The sequence below is a fragment of the Bactrocera dorsalis genome, chromosome 2, assembly GCF_023373825.1.
Source record: "Bactrocera dorsalis isolate Fly_Bdor chromosome 2, ASM2337382v1, whole genome shotgun sequence".
NCBI classification, from domain to species: domain Eukaryota; kingdom Metazoa; phylum Arthropoda; class Insecta; order Diptera; family Tephritidae; genus Bactrocera; species Bactrocera dorsalis.
The window spans coordinates 74,815,356-74,829,781 of record NC_064304.1 but is presented as its reverse complement, the minus strand read 5'-3'; the positions used below and the strand labels follow the sequence as shown (position 1 = coordinate 74,829,781).

Below are 14,426 nucleotides of genomic sequence, written 5' to 3'. Positions count from 1 at the left end.
CTTCAGAGCGTCCTTTTTCAAAAGCAAGTGTCATTATAACAGAAAAAAAGAAAAAGATTGCCAACAAAGCGCATTTCAAAAGGTTTGCTTTTGAATTCTATTTCAAATAACGAAATTGAAAGAAATAAGTAAAATAAAAAGTGTTCATTAATCCGCAACTTTTATAATTTAGAACATTGAGAACTTTTTGTATTTATGTTTACTTTTACTATAAGCTGAAAAACATCGATTAATTAATCGGTGAGTATTGAAATTAACAAAAAAAAAGAAACAAAAATTAATCGCAAGCTCAAAACACATATTATACTATTAACTAACTAACTTATTTTTTTTTTGTCATCACTATGTGTGAAAGACTGACGTCCACCGTCAACAAATTGTTTGGACCTTATCACTTTGGCTTTAAACGTACAGGGTTTGTCCGGAAAATAATAGGACTGATATTCTTCCGCCCCGACTGTATTTCGGAGTGTGCGCGCATCGACTGGATTCGGTAGAGGGCGTTCCTAGCTAAATGACGAGCGGCTGGTCAGTTGCCTCCGAGCACCTGGAGAGTAAGAATACACATTTTCGCGCGACGAGTTTCTGGGAGTGGTGCAAGCCGAAAATACAACGTTCCTTAGAGACAGGTACGAGATTAAATTATGTATGAAACTCGGTAAATCTGCCGCAGAAACGTTTGATATGATCAAGCAGGCTTACCCAGATGTTACTTTAGCAAAAAAGTGGTGCCTTTCGGTAGCACCAGGACTTTTTAGAAAAAATCGAAAGTGAAAGTGATGCCCATTGTCTTTTTTGACCATGTCAAAGGTATTGTCGACCATGAATTTGTTTCTCCTAGACAAACAGTCAACGCCAAGTCTTTCGTGAAAGTCCTCAAGAGGCTTAAAAAAAGGGTTGTATGCACCTCGGCTCTCAAGGACTTCCGGAGAATGCTTTTCCGTGACACCTTCATTGCTTGGAAATCGCGCTGGCAGCGCTGCATCGACGCAGAAAGAGCCTATTTTGAAAGTTTTTAAAGAGTTTTAACGATTAGTTCAACAAATCTTTTTAATTGACTCAGTCTTATTAGTTTTCGGACAAACCCTGTAGAAAATCTATTATCGATCAGATTTTTATCATGCGCTAAGTCTTGGAACAGACCCGTGAATGAAAGATCGACACACACCATCTCTTCGACGGTTTAAAACCGCCTTTCGACAGCATGAAAAGGAACTGCCTTTATGCCGATTATTGATATCATTGGCCTTAACAACCGTGCCGTTAGCTCTGCTTTCTTCAGACGGGATAAGACAGCGAAGCGTATGGGTCTAGTTATGAATGAGGAAAAGACGAAATATGTTCTGCAATTAAATCATTGTTCATTGCATTCGCGATTTTGCCCGCCATTACTGACAACGTCTGGTGTGTTAATCGTGGGCACCTGCTACCGACAGCCTTACCCCACGGCGCTCAAAAGCACAGCGAATCAAGTCAATGCGTTGATCAGTGATCTGAAAAAGCCAGGAATTATCAGTACCAATAAACAGTGTGGAATGGACCCTCTACCCACCTTAGTAGGGTTCGAGCCCATCTAACACCGATGCCGTATTTTGGGTCCGACACCCGATTGCAATGCAACAACTCCAGTCCTCTACCCTCGCCCCACAAAAACCATCAGAGACACCTATGGCGCAAAACCCAGACTCTAACAATGTCTGAAGTCTGTGTTATCCTCAATAAACCTAACGTGCTCCCCATGCAGCGGCTCCAAAAGTGGTAAAGGCTACAAATTGACTGACGTCCACAAATTATTTCAGCAGTATCCGAAGCTGCGATTCGAAAACTTACAAATATTTGTGAAACAGTTTTAAGAGGGGCTCATCATTTCAAAATTAGTTTTTTTTTTAATTTATTTGTGTAAATTATTTTCAAGAACTTTCACATTTGTTCACATTTTGTTAAAATTTTTCAATAAAATTTAAATATGTAGTATATTTTAACACAATCATCTAATTTCGACATTATTAGTAAAAAAATCTTAATCATAAATCTTATCATTTAAAATCCAATATTTTTATACTCTTGCAATCTGTTGCTACAGAGTATAATAGTTTTGTTCACCTAACGGTTCAACGTATCGCCTAAAGCTAAGCAAGTCAGAAATAAGGTTCTATATATCTATATAGCCCTCTAATAAGTTTAATGTACATATCTCCTAAACTACTAAAGCTACAACAACCAAAGCCGTTGAGCGCAAAGATAAGCCCGCAAATGGGTTGAACCGGTCCAATACTTCCCTGAGCTTCCATATACCTAATATAAAGATTTTAGAATTTCCAGGTGACTTTACGCTGGCCATATCGGCCAATAGGGTCTTTTAGTCATAACAGTATACATTTTTGCTTAAATGCATATTTAAGATGCGCAGTAGCAGCGAAAAAATCTTAAAATATTTGATTTTAAGGATTTGTTAAAAATAAGTAGTTTAAAGTAAAAAAAAAGTAGTATATTTAACTTTAATAGAGTTATGTTAAGAAATATATTTGCATCGATCGGATTCAAATATGGACTTAAATAACATCTTTTTGTTTTGGTCGTTTTCCATCAAATCACTATAGATTTCTGCAATCATTATGCTTAGCACAAAGCATATTCTGGACTTGAGTGATCAATCATCTTGAACACATTTATGGCATGGCAAATTCCTTCAATATTTACGAAGACCATCTGGTCTTCGCTCCAAAATTTATATTTTTCATAAAATGCATATTGCATTTTTATTTACTCGCTTTAAGCATGGCTTTTGTAATCGGGTATCAAAGGCATACAATTTCTTTTTATATGATATATGTACATGTTGATTTCTGAAAATTGGTTATTGTCTTCCTATGCCTCTTTACAAAAAAACAACTATTTGGACAACTTTGATGCCAGATTGACTTATCCCTTTAACCAACTCACGTTCCTCGTCGTTAATTCAGTACCATGTGCATTTTCCCAGAAATTAAAAAAAAAAGGGGCGTGGAGTCCCTACGCGCGGATGAAGTTATACTTCTTAGTGATATTCAGAAATGCATATCATTTTGTATTAAAGAAAACTAGAAAACTTAAATTCACATTTTATAAATTTATTATGCACATAAAATGAAGAATAAAGCAAAGTCTAAATGAATGAATTTTGACTCAGAAAGTAGTTCCGTCTCTTCGTTGCGGAAGAGAATATGCAGCGTAATCATCTCTCTTTTGTTCTTCGCCAATTTGGCTGCCGGATTGACTTGTGAAGATCAATTTTTTGTTGGTGACATATTCATATGTGTACGCATATGTATGTTTGTATGCTTGTGATTTATTTGTTCGGCAATGTATGCAAATATATGTACATATAAGTATATATGAATGTATGAACATGCAAGTCAATGCGCGCACATGCGTATACATATACTCATATGAGCATGTGCAGATACACAAGATGGGATAGAAGATGTATGCCTTTTAACATCGTATACTATACAAATAAATATTTTTCTTACTAATAGAAATTAAAATAAAGAAAAATATTTATTTTTATAGTATACGATGTTAAAAGCAAAAAATTAAAAATTTATTCTGTCGGGATTCGAACCTGGGACCTGTGTTAGCATCTTGACCTTCCAAGCGCTTACCACCAACACCACCATTGACAATTATGTTGCGCTGACTTAAGTATGATGTGGTTATGAATGCAAGAAACATACGATGGTTCTAATAATTTTGTTTAAGTATAGAATATACCTACTTTGTAGAACATTTGCTTTCGCAATAAATTTATCACAGCAATATACATATACATAATATGTATATACATATACATAACATTGTTATGATGCCCTGAGAAGTATAGTCTTAACAAATTTATTTTTTGCTTACTAATAGAAATTAAATTTATCACACCAATATTATGTATATGTATACTGCTGTGACAAATTTATTTTCTATTAGTAAGAAAAAAATATTTATTAGTATAGATTTCCAAAAGCACAGAAATGATTCTGTGAATTTATTCATTAAAATCGCCACTCAGAAGTCATTTTATCCCTTGTAAGCAAGCGATTTTCTTAAATCTCACGCTGCCAGATAAAACCATATACCTCGTCCTCGTGGGTCAGTTTCAAAAACCACAGAAATGATTCTGTGTGATTCTGAAAGGCCAACGCAGAGTATTTCAACCAAGACATACGTAAAATAGTTGAGAATTCGCAGAAATGAAAGACAAACGAAAGAAAAAGAAGTATAACTTCAATAATGCACAAGCATACAAACATACATATGCGCACACATGTGAATATGTCACCAACCAAAAATTGAAACATTGTTCTACAAAAACAACAACAGCATAAGCATGGAACATTGTGTTGTGTTGTTGTGTCGGCCGAGCTGTGCCGAAAGAAACGAACAAACGATCGCCGATTGTCACCGCTTCGCTTGCTGCTCGCACATCTTCGCAGACAAGGTTGCGTTACATTCATATGGATGGAGCGAGGTTGCGCAACTTTGCGTTACTTTTATATGGAAGGTTGCGCAACCAGAATCTATCGCAACCTTTTCCGGCGTCGTATAAGAAGTATAACTTCAAAAAATTTATTTATTTTTTTTTGTCTTAAGCCTTTATTCAAGTATGTTCTGCTGATATGTTTACTTGATACTAGTCAGAACACAAATAGTTCATTTCGCAAATATAATTAGTTTATACTTAAGTTGCGACTTACTTCCTTGAACGGACGGAATAGACATTTTAGCAAAGGTTCTATAGCTATTTTGATGGATATTGTTTTGTATACTTAAATATGACTCGCAAACCTAAATCAAAACTTTCACAAAGAGCTCGAGTCATGAATCTACTAACAAGAAGTCAGAGTGAGAAACATTTATACAATCTGATGCTCGGCATTAGAGACACCTAAAGCGGCAGTGGTCCACTCAAACGCCTGGTGAAGGAATTTTCCGACGCTGAGAGAATGCCCAGTTTATGGCTAAAATGCATGCTTCAGAGACAATAGATGCGACAGGTGCTCGACGAGTCGCAGTCGCTTATCGTCAATCATAGCGTCGGCAAATATTTATCAGACATTTTTTTTAAATTTTAGCTTGAATATGATGGAGCATTGGATAACAGTTACCACAGGCTCATTAAAATTGCGGTATGAATAATGGAATGAGGAAAATACGGGAATGTGTTGCTTTGGGGGTAAAGTAGCCGTTCATATTTCATAAGAGCCTGTGGAACACTTAAAACCATTATTTACAGGCGCAACTGATGAACGACGACAGTTTCTAAAATGTGTAAAAAATAAAATTCAGCGTATACTCTCACATGACGTCATGCGGTGCGAACATAATTCTCGCTAAGCCTGGTTTTTCCCCTACGTTCGCAGTGTAAGGCAAAGTACATTATGTACAAAATAGGATCACTACCACTAAATGAACAGTTACAAGTTTTACACATGTAATTTATGGGAGACGACGACGGGGAGACTGACAGAGGGTATCAAATCATTCAAGACGAAAAGCGAGAAACTGTTATCAACCCCTTTGAGGTATCAATTAGCGCAAGGAAATACGCTTCCAACTGTTCGCACACAACTTGCACTAAACAAACCAGTTTTGATGCTTACGAAATGTCGCACGCTTGTTTACAAAATTTACAAAAATAAAATACTACGATTTAATTTTAATCCGCAACAAAAAATATGGATAATTACACAGTAAATAATCCACTCAACTTCAACAATGTTTTTTGTTTACATTATTAGCTGAAAATAACGGGAAAATTTCAATTTTCTTTTCATCAAATGTACACTTCTACGCACCACGAGCCAGACTCGTGATAATCATGTTAGGCACAAAAATTGTACCACGAGTCAGACTCGTAGAAATACGTCAAGGGGTTAAAATTCAACAGGTTCTGTACAACCATACCATCTAGATCCATGAATTAAAGTCAGCCATAGAGATATGTCCAATGACTTAGCGAACAGCAATCGCGCCGCAACAATGCATCGGTGCCGTTGAGATGGCGGTTGTGGTTGCGGGCGCTGATCCCACAACACCGAGAGATATCATGATGCAGAAATACGACGACTCTCTCGCCAGGATTACAGACACTCAAGTAAAATTAAAAATTTACAAACCATTTTAGTTTTTTCAGTCAACCCCACTGATGAACGATCTGTACAATAATCTCTGGTGGCGGACAATAACTGACAGACACATCATCTATTTCTATTCTATTTCATGCTTTTATTTTAACATTTTCATCGATTATGGCTTACTTATGTACTGTTTTAGAATTTATGTATCTTATCTACTTAAATGTGTGTATGTGTATATTGTGTTGTCATGCCATATGAGTTAATTGTTTATAAGTGTAGAATAATAAATGTGTCATATTCATAAATTAAATTTTACATCATAGATGGTACAAAAGGGCTTCTGAGGATCCAGTTTCAAAATTGAACGATGAGCGGGATATTTGACCAATTCCAATAATTGAACTACGACTGTGAGGTAGATGAAAAAATAACACAATTTGAGCATGTAATAAAACCGTGTTTGTTATTAATAATATAAACAAAAAACGTATTGAAATTTTTCATTGTTTTTTTTTTTTTTTAATTATTGCGTTTCTTATTTGGTATTTTGGCCTGGACATAGCCTGCGGCGTATCAGAAGTTGTATATCTGCCTCCTGGGGCAACAGACAAATGGTTTCCCATCGTATCCAATATGATTTATGTACCTTTGAATCATCGCTCCAAAATACTCCTTTCCAAAATTTGACGTTCTTTTCTAAATATGCTTCAGCAAAGTTCACCACTGCTCTTATGTTGCTTTTGGACACCAATGGTTTTTCTAGTTATTCGTCCGAGCAACTGAGCATCATTGGGATGATTTTGTATGAGACGATTGGACACGCTAAGTCCAACTTTCTCATTTTTTTCAGCCACAATCTCTAGGAAAGATTTAAAAGGATCAGCCTTGCTTTTTTTGATGATGGTTCTATCAGCATGTTCCGTTGTTCAACGTGCAGGAGCCTAACATTTTCTTTATTTTTCAACAAATCAGGATCACTTTTAACAAAACTTATCACGTTATATAACATTTTTCTGGAAAACTTCGTAATTTTCGCATTTTGGGTTTGATTTTTCCCATTTCTCTGTAAATAAATCATTTTCTTTTTTCATAGAGCACCATACAAATTTGGCACAGGTTATTTTCTAGGGCAACAATCTAATCTCCGAAGAAATTGTTCAGATCGGATTACTATAGCATATAGCTGCCATACAAACAGAACGATCGGAATCAAGTTCTTGTTTGGAAAACTTTTGCATTTGACAAGATATTTGCACAAAATGATGTATAGATTATTTTATAAGACAAAACTGTAATCTCCGAAGAAATTGTTCAGATCGGTTAACTATAGCATATAGCTGCCATATAAACAGAAAGATCGGAAAAAAGTTCTTGTATGGAAAATTTTTGCATTTGACAAGATATTTTCACGAAATTTGACATGGACTACTCCGAAAAAATTGTTGAGATCGGATTACTACAGCATATAGCTTCCATTTAAACTGAACACATAGTTACTAAAAGAAATGCACCTGTGAAGGGTATATTAGGTTCGGTGCAGCCGAAGTTAACGTTTTTTCTTGTTTTTTTTAATATTTTTTTCCACCACTGCCAATTAATAACAAATATTTCTACAAATATTAGAATGTGTGCTGTTCCTTTGTGCAATCAAACATCGTTAGAATACGAATGAAAAGAGTTACAAAAACAGTAAGCCTGACGACGGCATAAGATTACCGTTATAAATTAAGGATGTAAAGGTCATAGACATCGTTTACTTATTTATAGCAGAGTTAACAACTGCGCGCCAGTCATTTCTTTTTTCGCTATTTGGCGCCAATTCGGGATACATTCTCCACTTGATCTCTCTAAAGTAGTGTTGATTTCTTTCTTCCCTTTCTTCCCCGGCATGTACTGACTCAAAACCCTGAACTACACATTCTACAAGGTACTTAGATCACCCGTTATCACTAAGTTTACAGTGCAATAACTAATCCGGTTCACATCGGCAATTGATAGTTAATAATAATAATAATAATACCCAACGATTACCCTCCTTCCGCCCAACCGACGCGAGGGGCGCAATCCGCGAACGAGCGGAATTAGCCGAGTCATAAAAGGTAAGAGAGTTTTAAGCGTTGCGATCTTAAGCTGCTCAGCTACAGAAGCAAAAATTTCAACAGCCAAAATTAAGAATTAAATTAAAGTTTATAATTTTTAAATGTTACTTGTTGAGAGTAGATAAGATAATTTTTTTAATGGTAAAGAGTGAGTCTGTTAGATCAAATGTGATGGAATGAGAATTGAAATCATGACATATACGGCGGAATGGTTCGTTTAACTCAAAATTAGTTCTAGAAAAATTTAAAAGTATGGGTCTAAACTGCCTGGTAGAGCGAGCGGGGACGTTAAAATTAATATCAGATAAGAGAAATGGGCTACAGACTGACCCATTCATGAGTTTTACAAGAAATATTATACCAAGCATCTCCCTACGACTAGCGAGTGTGGAGATTTATAAGTTTTAAGCGGTTAGTGTAAGGGGGAAGATTTAAACTGGAATCCCAATGCAAATGATTTAAGACAAAAAGTAAAAATTGTTTTTGAACAGACTCTTACTTATCTGAATGGACTTGGCAACTAGGGTTCCAAACCACAGAAGCATACTCTAATATAGGCATCACCAGAGGTGTAAAAAGAATTTTTGTGGTAAACGGATCTCTAAATTCTTTAGACCAACGTTTAACAAAACTAAGAGCGCCTTTAAAAACCGTGGAAGATGCGTGAAGATTAAAAATGAGTTTGAGGTCCATAGTTACTCCCAGATCAACAAAACTACATACTTGTTCCAATCTAAAGTTTTGTATTGCGTATGAAGTAGGGTCTACAGATCTACGTGAAAAGCATATCGTTTTACATTTTTTACGGTTCAATGGCATGTCATTTCTATTACACCAAGAAAAGGTTGTTTAAGTCAGTTTGCCTATGACATCTTTCGCTGTTTTAAGTATACGTTTTAAAAAGTTTTACATCGTCAGCATATAATAAAACTTTTGAAGACTTAACAACAGATGATATGTCATCAATAAGTAACAAGAACAAAATTGGACCTAGATGGCTACCTTGAGGAACGCCTGAAGGAACATTGATTATGTCAGAAAAATGATCGTTAGATATGACTTGTTGAATTCTATTACTAAGATAAGAAGCAACCCATTTTAGGAATATTGGTTGAATACCAAGAAGATCAAGTTTATTCAAAAGAATTGAATGGTTTACTTTATCAAAGACTTTGCTAAAATCTGTGTATATTAGTATAACATCAGTATTCTTATTCTCCCTAAAGCCCGTTGATACATGTGATACAAATTCAAGCAAATTAGTTATTGTAGATTTCCCTTTACGAAAACCGTGCTGAGAACAAGAAATTAGTGGAGAGATCCGGAAGGTTATGTCGTCTGTTATAATTGCTTCAAAAAGTTTAGGTAGTGCAGACAACTTTGCTATTCCCCTATAGTTTTCAATAGATGACTTAATCCACTCTTATGTAAAGGGATTATAAATGACTTTTTCCATATGGATGAAAATAAGCCTTGCATAAGAAATGAATTAAATAGTTTTGTTAGGGGTTGGTATATATATTTGGCACATTTCTTAAGAAAGCAAGAGGGAGTCATATCTGGGCCATTATTGTATGATTGTTCTAACATATTTAACTGATATAAGATGTCTGCTTCGAAAATGGTAGGTGCATTAATGACAGAAATCGGATATAACTTGTGGTGATGCGGAACATTTTTTGGAGATTTTGGAGAGTAATTGAACTTAAAGAATTCAGCGAACATATTAGAAATGGTGTGATTGTCACTAGACATACTAGACTTATATTTCATAGCGGACGGAAAATTAGAAATCCTGCGTTTGGAGTTGACGAAACTATAGAACAATTTTGGATTACGTATACGAATATTATAATATTATCTTTTACTTTATTTATATAATTATTATAACATATTTTGTTAAGTTCAGCAAATTGTCGACGCAATTTAGAATATTTTGAATAGTCAGCAACTATACCAGTTTTTTTAAAAAGTTTAAAAGCACGAGATTTTCTATTTTTTAATTTACATAATTCTTTCGAAAACCATAAATTAGAACTTATTTTTTGAGTAACAACACATTTCGGAACATATTTTTCGAATAAGTTTAAAATAGTTTCATTAAAGTGGGAAGCATTAAATTCAATATTGCCACTGTAATATGGCCAAGTTACTTTAGAAAGTTCGTAATTAATCTTCTTAAGATTAGCTTTCGTAAAGTTGAACCGAAAACAAAGGTCTAGTGTATTATTATGAGCAAAGTTGGCTATGGTTTCGATGTTAATTTCCAAAACAGGATGATACGAGTCCTCTGGACGAACCAAAGGATTACATCGGACAACAGAGAACATTGAAGTGTTATCAACATAAACTAGATCTACGATCTTACCAAACTCGTTTGAAATTAAATTAATTTGGTTAAGACCCAACTCCGTCATTTCATCTAAGAAAAACCTAAGCGAGTACTAATCGCAATGGTGTAATCATCAATAGAGTTCCATGAAACGCGCGGTAAATTGAAATCTCCCAAAACAATCATGGAATCAGTATTATTAGCCATCGAGTGAGGCGGTATATAAGATAAAGTTAAGTAGATATAGCCACTATTAGCGCTAATACGAATGCACTTAAATTCTATGAAGTCTGCATGCGGAACATCGACTTCTTCAGATGGAATTGAAGAATGAACAGCAAACAAGACACCACCTCCTTTTTTGTTCAGCCGGTCATATCTAAAGATTTTGAATTCGCTGTTGAATATGTCATTATCAAAAATGTGAGACTTTAGCCAAGTTTCTGTGAAGGCAATGATTTTAAAGTTGCAATGAGCGCTATTTAAATACAAATCAGCAAGTTTTGTATTAAGACCTCTAACATTTTGATAATAAATATTCAGCGAATTATTGTTAATTAGTTTTTTGTAATCACAGAATTTCTTAGCAATTTAGAGATAACTACAGGGGGCTTATCGCGTTTGTGCTCGAATTCGCGCACAAAGACCCCAGATAGCCAGAATGAGTTATCAAGTACCACTTGAAAATTGTCAGCGGATACGTCGATCTTAAATGACGAAATATCCCTGTTGTATTTGAAATTAAATTTACGGATGTCTGTATCTTCCGTTTTTAATTTCGACGAGATGTAACTTTTTATATCGTCGACTGTCGTATCCGCAGCAAGCCTCTTGCCTTTTTCCGTGGTATTACAACTAAGTTGTTATTAGCTGACTTGGAGGTATTTGGAGGCGGATCTTGCGAAGTTTTCCGCTTACCGTGTTCAGTAACACTTTTCTCTGTGTCTTGAGCGGACGGAACCTTCTCTCCTTGAGGACAAGGGGATGCAAGGTTAATGAGGTCAATAGTGGCTGGAGGCATTCTCTTCAAGGAAGATACAGTGGTGTCTTCATCGGACGGACGTTTGAGTTTAGATAAAGGTTTTGGATTCTCTTCTCGCACATTCAGGTATTGAAATGATTGAAACAGCGTTTCATAATGCCTAAATTTTTCAGTAAGGGTTTCAAGCTTTCGATCAATCTCCTTGAAACCATTGCGCGCCTGTTTAAAAACTTTAAACAATCCTATTTCTGTTGGTCTGCATTTTAAGCGAGACCAGCGCAAGCCCTTACTGTCGAGAATAGAACCCAATATCCTACCTGTCAGTGCAGCATATTTAAGATGGGCAAGCCCATCAAAAGCCAGCAAGAAACAAAGCGTTCCGATTTGCTTTTCACAGAGCAGTTCGGAAAGTTACAAGTCATAATGAACAAAAAACAATATTAAATAAAAATATAAAAAATGTTAAATAATAAAAGTAAAAGAGCAATGACAAAAATATTTATAACAAATTAGTGCAATAAAAATAGTTGGTTATTAAAGATAACAACCAATTTAGCGAACAGTTTGAGATGCACTGTAAAACATGAAAAATAAAAAACTCGCGAACAGCTGTGGACAAAGATGGAAACGAATAAAAATAAGAAAGAAATTTAAGTAAGGAATATAAATTAACACTAACAATTGCACTATTTATAATGTAGCACAAAAACAAATTGAAAATGACTCGGCGGAATGAATTAAATTAAGCCAACACACAATTATAGTAAATTTCAATTACTTTAGTAGAACAATATTACAGTGATACTTATCTTAACGGATCACTCAATTCGGATAATTTCCACAAAGTTATTTATTTATTTATTTAAATTGATTACAATTGAAATTATAATTAATTAAGCACTAGCTGCCAGGGCTATCGGCTTAAGGTGTATAACAGTTTAAATTAAGTTATCAATATGTATTGTTTTACAAAATTCAAATAACAGTTTAATATTTTTCTCACTTGGAGTACTTAGCAAGTCTAACGGGTTGAGGTTAGGAAAAAAGGAAGATCTGTAATGTGTCAGATGGAAACAGTTTTGAGGATATGGAAATGGTTAAGGGAGCATTGCGACAAAATTGACAGGCTGGTTGAGATTCGTTTTCCAGTAAATGGGCGTGAGTTAGACTAGTGCGCCCTAATCTGAAGCGGATGAAACATTTATTCATGTGTGTTGTAGTCGTCGTGGGGAGCCTGATCCTCGATCTGTTTGGATATAGGTCTTATACGTGTGGGAATAGTTTGCCCATTTGATAGCACATCGTTGGTACGCTGTATTAGAAATACTTTTCGCCACTGCTTTGGTTGAGAATGGCATGAAAGTGAAAACTGGAGCTTTTCTAGCTGATTTGGCAGTTTTATCTGCATGCTCATTTCCATTGATTCCGGCGTGGCCAGGAACCCACATCAGTTTGACTCTTTTCTCTAGTTGAATGATGAGTTCCAGTATGGCGGCAACAGGTTCCACAGAGTTCTGTGCGGATTTAGTGGCTGCAAACGCCGAGAGGCTGTCTGTGCATATAATAAATTTGTTTTTAGAAGCTCTAACTAGAAGAAGAGCAGACAGTATGCCCTGCACTTCTGCGAACAAAACTGTTGCAACCTTTGGCAAGATTCCTTGTGCTAATGAGATTCCGTTAGCGTTGACGACTGCAAAACCGGTTCCGTCTGTTGATTTTGAACCATCTGTGAAAAGAGGTATCCAGTTTTCCTTCAAGAATCGGTCAGTAATTTCGTAGAACAATTGCTTATAGCTTCCTATGAACTGTAAGACCGTCGAGGAAGGACTTATTTTGCAAATGCCATGGAGGCTGATTCCAAGTTGGAGGTGGAGCCGGTTGGATTTCACTTGCCGATGCTATATTAAGCATGCATGAAAGAGCGGATGAATATTTCATCTTGCGTTTTCGCTGTTTTACTAACTTGATCTCTCTGTACATGACCGAGTTTTTTGCCGTCAAATCCGAATCATTTAGGATTTGACGGCATCGTACATATTGAATTCGGTCTTCAATAGTGAGAAAGCCGCTTTCGGCTGGTAGATTTTCAGTTCGCGTGGTTCTAAATGCTCTGAGGCTGCATCTTATGGCTGCATGATATGGTCCCTTAATACGAAGTAGGTTGGTTTTGGAGCATTGGCCATAAATTGCCAATCCATAGTCAATTCTGGAGAGCAATGTGAGCTGCTGATATTGAGGAGGGAGTTGGTATGTATGTGACTTTTGTTGGAGGAAAGGTATTTTATGAGGTTGAGTCTGGCAACTAGGCTAGATTAATACAGTGTTCCTAAAAATTATGCTTACAATCAAAAGTTATACCTAGAATTTTTAGGGGTTTAACATTTTCTACAGTGAAGTTATTAATCCTAATTGTAATGGGGTCACAAAGATGTTTCCGACAAACGTGAATATGCTTGCATTTTTCGAGTGATAGCTTTGCTCCAGAATATTGACACCAAGAGCTTATTGATGATATCGCGTTTGCAAAATTAGTGTGGGTGTCTTTAGTGTCCTTTCTGTTGCACGTGAAGTATAAATCGTCCGCAAAGAAGCAATGGCTGATTCCCTTTTGGGCACATAGTGTTTTGCTAAGCTCGTCGAATGCGATCAAAAACAACGTCGTTGAAAGCGGAGATCCCTGAGGTATCCCATTAAAAAGTGGATGAATTGATGAGTGTGTGCTGTTTACCCTGCTGCGTATTGATCGCGATGTCAGAAAAGATTTAATATAATTGTACATTTTTGGGCGTATTTGGAGTTCAAGTAGCTTGTTTATTACAACGTAAACACCACCTATATCGAAAGCCTTTTCGAATTCTACTGAGAGAATAGAAAGGTGACTTTTGGATGATAGACTTTTTGAA

General features: G+C 35.8%; 1 protein-coding gene and 1 pseudogene across 3 annotated transcripts in view; both read right to left on the bottom strand.

Moving 5' to 3' along the window:
• Window positions 1-14,426, bottom strand: part of LOC105223097 (proton-associated sugar transporter A) — a 176,438-nt gene that overhangs the window by 12,841 nt on the left and 149,171 nt on the right. The window lies entirely within an intron of this gene.
• Window positions 4,034-4,163, bottom strand: LOC125776913 (small nucleolar RNA U3; annotated as a pseudogene).